The sequence below is a fragment of the Taudactylus pleione genome, unplaced genomic scaffold, assembly GCF_031769625.1.
Source record: "Taudactylus pleione unplaced genomic scaffold, aTauple2 ptg000116l, whole genome shotgun sequence".
Lineage (NCBI taxonomy): Eukaryota > Metazoa > Chordata > Amphibia > Anura > Myobatrachidae > Taudactylus > Taudactylus pleione.
The window spans coordinates 1,791,840-1,800,812 of record NW_028284518.1 but is presented as its reverse complement, the minus strand read 5'-3'; positions in this window follow the sequence as shown (position 1 = coordinate 1,800,812).

The window sequence follows — 8,973 nt, the reverse complement described above, 5'->3', positions numbered from 1 at the left end:
GGGGAAAGAGGCTGAGAGACATGCTGGGGGGGGAAAGAGGCTGAGACACGCTGGGGGGGAAAGAGGCTGAGACACACTGGGGCTGGGGGGAAGAGTCTGACGTGCCGGGACACACGCTGGGGGGAAGAACGAGGCAGAGACACGCTGGGGATGGAGAGAGAATGAGGCTGACACGCTGGGGCTGGGACACATGTTGGGGCTGTGGGAGAGAATGAGGCTGACACGCTGGGGCTGGGACACATGCTGGGGCTGGGGGAGAGAATGAGGCTGACACGCTGGGGCTGGGACACATGCTGGGGCTGGGGGAGAGAATGAGGCTGACACGCTGGGGCTGGACAGACTGGATTTACTGACTGGGGGGGCAGTGAGGGGTGGTGAAAAAATGTTGAGGTGCGGGTTGCCAGGAATGAGCGGGGTGGGGGGGGGGCCCAAAGCATATTCTTGCACCTGGGCCCACCACTCTCTAGGTCCGCCACTGATCCATATGTCAAGAATTAGTAGGTAACAAAGTTCCAGTTGTCCCCATAGAATTGGAAATGTGGAGACGTTATTGTGTCCGCTTGCCAGCGCTTACCACTACCTCCCCCCTGTGTCCGGATCACGTAGGCAGCAGTATTCCTTACCCAGCGGCGGGAGGTTGTTTTTGAGTCCTGCTGTATTCACCTTGCTGCAGGGGAAGGAAGACGCGGCTCCGGTGTAGCAGCTCTTGCGTAAATCAAACTTAAGCTGGCCACACACATGGCGATCTGCACACGATCAGCCAATGTGTACGATTTGTGTACGATTTCCCTTGAAACTGTCCCCGGCAGCTCTGCACACGATCTGCACACAATTTGGTGTCCAATCTTCAAACGATCTCTCCTGCAGTCAGACTTCACAGTGCATCGCCTCCTAGATTGTCAGATCTGCCCTACTGCACGGCAGATCTGATGATGCGATGTGCGACCAGCGGGGATGCGCATCGCATCGTGATCGTGGGTGGGGACTCACGATTTACTCAGGATTTGACCATATTTTACACGATCTGTTGTTCCAATGTGTCGGAATCGGCCAAATCAGGTAAAATATCGCCATGTGTGTGGCCAGCTTAAGATAGCAACTCTGCTTCTAGCGGCTCATATGCAAAGTCCAGTTACCGAAAAACTGTTATGCCAGGTATGTACCAGTGTGAAATTAAACTCTAATGCATTTCTCCGCTGTCCTATTTAGCGGTTTCCTCAGAGGGGTAAAGAGGACTCGTTTCTCTGCTGTCCTCTTTAGTGGTTTCCTCAGAGGGATGCCACTGAGGAAACCGCTAAAGAGGATAGCGGAGAAACACATTGATTAGGGGTTAACTCCATACTGGTACATACCTGGCATAGCGTTTTTTTTGGTAACCAGACTTTGCATATGAGCCGCTACAAGCTGTGTCCCTATCTTTGTTTGATTTAAGCAAGAGCCACTGCACTGGAGACGCGCACTCTCTCCCCTGCAGCAGGGTGAATATTTTATACAGAATATATTAATGCTGTAATTATTATATGTATATTAGCATTAAATTGTGTCAATTTTATATATACTGTATAAGCGCTCTTTTTTATAATACAATTTATTATAATTATTTAGCTTTATAAGTGGTAAATGCAGAGTCACATCTAGGAGCCGCTTTTTTGTAAAGGAGTTCATCATCTTTATTTAATTATTGGTTTTTGATTATATAATTTTAGTGCCTCAATTAGTTTTTAATTTATAATACCATAGAGGCTATGAACCCATTTCTACAATTTAAAATATCTTTGTCTAAAACACACTTTTCACATTACAAATTACATCACAGTTGCAGATGTTCCGCTGCCATGTTAAAAGATTTTTCCACCCTTATTCTAAAGCTCAGAGTTCGATTGTGTATGCGTATAGTGGATCTCAGGGCCTCTTTACCTTACACTTTTCATCTCTTTATGAGACTTCATCAGAGGTTGTCTCAATGCTCAGTACATTATTGAATTAGGATGATTGGCAACGGATTGGAGTGTTTTTCAATACAAGAATACAAGAATTGCAGAAAAAAAATCCAATTTCAATATATAGTTGTGATTACCACTTGAGCCCATACAATGTAATGATGGAGAATAGGATCTTACACTTGGTTACCAGTGAGGCAGCCCCTGATGAAGTCTCATAAGGAGACAAAACATATAGGGTAAAGAGACTCTGAGATCCACTATAAAATACACAACTGAACTCTGAACCCTAGAGTAAGGGTGGAAAAATCTTATACCTTGAGAGTGGAATGTCTGCAACTATCTGTGATGTAATTTGTATTGCGAAAAGTGTGTTTTAGACAAATACATTTTAAAAAAAGATATTTTAAATTGTAGTATTGAGTTTATAGCCCAATGGTATTATCTACTGAATTTTGAGTTTATCTACATTGGTATTCTTGTTTGCTGGGGCATGTTTGTAACTTCCAGATATTAGATGCCCCCTAGAACAATTTAATCCTTGTCAGTCACCATAAAATCTTCAGATAATCAGCTAGGAAAAAGAAGATAGAGATGTGTATGACTAGCGCCAAATTCCCTGTAAGATCCAATAGATCCAGATATACAGCTGGGAACAACAGGGACCTTTCAACAGTGCCCCTAGAAAGTAATTGTGAAGAAATGGAATAGTTCCAGCGCTATCTTGAGATCTGTGTTGTAGATACCCGTAGATTTGATCTTGTTTCCGGTGTATTCCAAAATATGTGAAAAAATATAAAACTAATATAGTGTGATACTGTTAAATAGAATGTTATATTCAGTGAAATTGAAAATGCATTCACCATTTGTAGGTGGTATATGAGAGTTGGACCAATTTCCACCGTGGCCCTATGGTGGTTGCGAGATACAACGTTGATTCGATGTGTTCTTGGATCACTCAGGAACGGTGTCAGTCATTAAGGAGAAACAAATGTAACATGCCTTACATAGTGCAAATCAGTAAACCCAAAAGAAGTCCTACAAAATTCTGTAGTGTATTCACCTTCTGTGGGGTAAGATATAAGCCTTGGACATTTATTTTTAACAACCGATGTCCATCTGTTATATGGGATTTATGGTCCTTGGATCCAAAAGACTGATTTATGAAAAAAACAAATATCTGTATTTTTTTATAAAAAATACTTTTATTGGTCCATAATTGGTGTAACTTAATTTACATCAATAATCTAAAAGGACATAAGATACACAATTAAAAAATATATAAACAAAAAAATTATAGTTTAAAATTTTTTTTAAAAAAAGAAATAAAATATACTAAAAGAATTAATGAAGGAGTGACGGTAACCATTCATGGTTCTCTTCACTCCTTCATTAATTCTTTTAATATAATTTATTTGTTAAAAAATTCTAGTGCTGCATTAAGTGAAATGTTTTGCTGGGGATGTAGTCAGCATCCTGGCTGATGGGATACCGATGGTCTAAATACAGGTGCCGGAATCCCGACAGCTGTCAGGATCCCAGCTCCAGAATACCAACCGTCGGCATCCTGATGGTAAGTATCGGGGGGTAGGGTTAGGGTGGGGGGTTAGGGTTATGCACTAGGGGTAGAGTCAGGTTTAGGGTGTGGAGAGGGGTTAGGTTCAGACGCTAGGGGGGAGGTTAGGGTTAGGCACCAACAAAGGAGCGTTAGGGTAGGGAAAGAGAGAGGGTTAGCATACTGACCTACAAGTGTCAGTATATTAAAGATGGGACTTACAGCACTCTAGATCCTTTGTTGAAATCTCCCTAGCTGCTCCACTTTTAGAGGTATCCCAACCTCTCTGAAATCATAGGTTATAAACACATTAGTGTAAAATAAAATAACAAATAAATAAAGTTTCAAAGTGTGCACAGCACATGTGGCTATAATGGCAGTCCTGTGAAAGAGGGGCGTGGCCCAACACGTTTCATGTAATTGCTGTATCCTAGCCGCCGGTGTTTTTCGCTCACCGCACTTCCAGGTTGGGAGTTGAAAATCCAAAGCTGGAGTGCTCAGACAAGAAGTGACTGAAGATGATATAAAATTTTATAAACTCCTTTAGGATAACCATATGCAGAATGATATTAAAGTGAAAGACATTTAAATTGCCAAAGCAAAGTAAAACTGGCAGTGTGTGTAATCAGTGCAAGGTCCATCAAGAGAGGACTATATCAGCCTGGAAGAATTAATATGTATTATGTTGGGCAGATTGATGACTTAATGGAACAGTTGGCTGATGAGAAAAAATTGCATGGGCAAGCTGAAAAGAAATTACGGAGTTCATTGTACTCATAAAAAATAGTATTTAAACAAGAAGAAGATAAAAGAGAGTTAGAAACTAAGGCTCTTAAAGAGGCAGACCTCAAATTAGTAGTTGTGTCTTTACGCCTTGAAGAGGCTGAAGCATTAAAGTCTATGATAAAATGTGAAAATTATGTGCTTCTCGCGAAGAATGAAGTATTGTTGGCAAAAGAGCATGAGAATGAGGTGCTTTTTGCAAAACAAGAGCAAAACATTGTTGAACTGTGTCAGAGTTGTTTGGAACTTCAGAGGGAAGTGGAAGAATGAAAATAATGTGTAAAGGGACATCAGAGTGATGCAGGGCGTATACAAGGAAAAGTGGCTGATTTAAGAGAAAAGGACATGGAGATTGCCTATCTTTAAGCAAGTTTGGAAATACCTGCATGAATCATCAAAACAAAGAGATGTTTTGGTAAAAGAACTGTACTGTGCATGTGCTGAGAATGAGAACCTTGAGAAATGTCTAAGTGCCAGAACCAGTTGCAATATCTCCAAATGGAATTGTATGCCAGAGAACTGGAGCTTCAGTGTAAGTTTGACATGACAGAATCTGAAATAGCTGTACAAAAGTTGAGACTGATTGAATTTGAAGATATGGAGAGCAATCTTCTACAGTCAGAGAACATGTTGGAAAGTGCCAGGGGAAAAATTACCCAGCTGAAAGAACAGCTCTCTGCAAATCAGGAAATGTGCCACATGGAAGTGGGGACAGCAGAAGAGCAAAAGAAGTTCGATAACGCGCTGAAATTGGATTCTGGTCCCGAAATGGCATCCAATATCTTTATTAAACCTAGTGGGACAGAATTACAGAAACTCGATTGTGAAAAGGCTGGCATGAAGAGTGATATGCTAGAGATGCAAAGTGACTTGTATAATGAACAGCAAACAAACAGTGAATTTCTTGAACAAAGTAAGATGATCCAGAAGGATAATATCTTTCAGCAGTGGGACAATGGAGATGTCCTCATTAAATGTACCTGTGAGCAAGATGGGACTGAAGTATCAAACTGTGGAAACTCCCTAAAAGATGGTGTTTCAAAACTAGACTAGATACCTTGCAGGGATATTCAGCTTCATGTTATATCTGAAGGAGTGAAGTCTTCCCAAAGGGTTTGTTATGATCCCTTGAGTAACTCTTGCTAATACAAGATAGAATCAGTCTCAGGATACCAGGAGTTGCGATAGTGGTATTTTAGAATATGGAGTAGCAGATGAGCTGATGAGTACTTGGCAGAGGTGCAACCTTGTGGCCAAGTTGCAGCCTTGAGGGCTGATGTGTATTTGGCTGAGGTGTGGCCTTGTGGCCAAATTGCAGCCTTGAAGGCTGATGTGTACTTGACTGAGGTGCGGCCCTGTGGCCAAGTTGCAGCCTTGAGGGCTGATGAATACTTGGCTGAGGTGCGGCCTTGTGGGCAAGTTGCAGCCTTGAGGGCTGATGAATACTTGGCTGTGGTGAGGCCTTGTGGCCAAGTTGCAGCCTTGAGGGCTGATGAATACTTGGCTGTGGTGAGGCCTTGTGGGCAAGTTGCAGCCTTAGGGCTGATGTGTGCTTGGATGCGGTGTGGCCATGGGGCCGAGTTGCAGCCTTGAGGACCGATGAATACTTGGCTGAGGTGCAGCCTTGTGGGCAAGTTGCAGCCTTAAGGGCTGATGTGTACTTGGCTGAGATGCAGTCTTGTGGCCGAGTTGCAGCCTTAAGGGCTGATGTATACTTGGCTGAGGTGAGGCCTTATGGCCAAGTTGCAGCCTTGGGACTGATGCGTACTTTACTGAGGTGCAGCTTTGGGGCCAAGTTGCAGCCTTGGGACTGATGTGTACTTGGCTGAGGTGCGGCCCTGTGACCAAGTTGCAGCCTTGAGGGCTGATGTGTACTTGGCTGGGGTGAGGCCTTGTGACCGAGTTGCAGCCTTGAGGGCTGATGTGTACTTGGCTGGGTTGCGGCCTTGGGGCCAAGTTGTGACTGAGACAGTCATGAGAGTCTTTTGTAAAGCTGTGGCACTCAGACACTGCAGTGTGGCTGAGACTGCTGTGAAGTAAATAACTAAAAGTCCACTCAGATGCTGCAGTGCAGCTGAGACTCCTGTAATGTTTTTTAACAGTGAAATGATCAGACACAACAGTGCAGTGGAGATAGCCATGATGGTAAATGGTGAGGTCCACTCAGATGCTATAGTGTGGCTGAGACAGCTGGGGTACATACTGGACAGGATGAACTGGAACATAGCATGAGGATGAATTTCACACACAGGAAATAGAAGGAATATACTGAACTGAACGCTATAGCCAGCACTGCAGCAGAGAACCAGCAGGAGTAAATAGGATAAGGATCCAATAGGAGCGAGGCAGAGGTGATGGAGCAGTCAGGTGGGAGACCTCACAGAGAAGCATCCCGGCATCCTTGTCCCCTAGCAACAGACAGATGAGAGCTGCTTGGAGCATAGATGTACAACAAGATGCCATGGCGACTTGTAACAGTATTCCCCCTTGATGAGGGGTAAAGGAACCCCTAGAACCAGGTTTATCAGGGAACTTATCAAAAAACTTTTTTTTAAGACAGGAGCATGTAGCGATTTCCCAGAAACCCAGGAACACTCTTATGGTCCGTACCCCTTCCAATGTACTAAGAATTGTAACGTTCCTCGTGAAAACCTAGACTCCAAGATCCTTTCTATGATGAATTCCTGATGGCCTTGAACAAGAACAGGTGAAGGTTTAAGATGATGTCTGGAACTGAATCTAGAGGAAGTGAGTAAAGAACAATGGAATATATTGTTGATTTTGAGTGTTTTAGGCATTTTAAGCCAAAAGGCAACAGGAATGATCTGAGAAATGATTCAGAATGGACCAATGTACCTAGAACCCAGCTTCTGTGAATGTTGGCAAAGATTGATATTCTTCGAAGACAGCCAGACCAAGTCTCCAACCTTGAACTTGCATGGCTTGCGGTGTCTATCAGCCTATGTCTTAGAGCAAAATGATGATTTCAGAAGACATTGACGAACCTTCTTTTAGATGGAACGGAGCCTAAAAACAGAATTTGAAAAAGGAGACCTTTCAGGATTAGTTTCGAAGAAGTTAACTCTAGGATACAGACTGGAGTTACAGAAAAATGGAGACACTGTGGAGTATGAATGACATTAGTTATTAAAAGCAAATTCTGCCAAGGGTAAATGGGTAACCCAGTCATTTTGATATTCAGAAACATAGCACCGGAGATATTGCTCCAAGGATTGATTCACCCGTTCAGTTTGTCCTTTAGACTGGGGATGGTGTCCGGAAGAGAGACTGAGTATGCCTAAAGATGAACAAAAGATCCTCCAAATACGGGCAATAAATTGTGTTCCTCGGTCCGACACAATGTCCACTGGTAATCCATGAAGACGGAATATATGTTGGAAAAATAAAACAGACAATTCTTTGGCAGATGGGAGTTTGATGAGAGGTACGAAATGTGCCATCTTGCTAAAACAGTCTACCACGGTCCAAATGACAGCATCGTGAAGAAAAAGGAAGGTCAACAATGAAATCCATCGTGATATGAGTTTAGGGTTTAGACAGAGTAGAGAGAGGAAGCTGGAGGCCAGTGTTATGGATTCCTAAGTTGTTCCATGTAAACCTCTAGAACCCAGGCTAGCGATATCTTCCACCACTAACAGCCACCCCCTATTCCCTTAGAACTGAGAGACGTTCACCGGTACTTAGGTGGCCACCTGGACTTGATAAACAAAGTAGTAGAGGTTTACACTGGTTACCTTTGGAAACCAGAGAATAGCAGAAGATACTGGAAACTGGGAGATAAGTCCATAGTATGGCTAAGAAGCCGATGGTGTGGCTAAAGCCAGTAGTACAGTTTGAAGAGTTGATACAGGGGCTTTAAGGCCAGTGATGTGGCTTTGGGAGCTGGTAGAATGGCTGGAGAGCCGGTGGTTAGATGCAACTTTGAGCCGGTTGTGTGACTGGAGAGCCAGTGGTGAGATGCGACTTTGAGAGCCAGTAATGTGGCTTGTGATCCGGTGGTGAGATGCGACTTAGAGCCGGTAGTGTGGCTTGTTATCATGTGGTCAGATGCAGCTTTAGGCCAGTAGTGTGACTTGTGAGCCGGTGGTGAGATGCGGCTTTGAGAACTTGCAGTGTGGCTTGTGAGCCGGTGTTGAGATGCAGTTTGGAGAGCCAGTAGTGCGGCTTGTGAACCAGTGGTGAGATGCGGCTTTGAGAGCTGGTAGTGTGACTTGTGAGCCGGTGGTGAGATGCAGCTTTGATAGCCGGTAGTGTGGCTTGTGAGCCGGTGGTGTGATGCAACTTTGAGAGCCGGTGGTGAGATGTGGCTTTGAGAGCCAGTAGAGTGGCTGGAGAGCCGGTGCTGCAGCAATGAAGTCGGTAGCAGCCTGAGAGCTGATGGTGCGGCTGGGAAGCCAATGGAGCAGCAACGAAGTCGGTAGCAGCTTAAGGACTGATGGTGCGGCTGGGAAGCCAATGGAGCGGCAACAAAGCTGGTAGCAGCTTAGGAGCTGATGATGCATCTGGGAAGCCAATGGCGCTGGATACAATACCAAAGGAGAGAAAACAACAGGAATGCTGACCATGCAACAGAGCCGAGAGATCCACAGAGAATGCTATAGCCAGCAAGGCTTCAAATAGGTGAAGGAACCAATCATGCCATGTTGTGGAAAACTCGTGACATCCTGCGGCGTC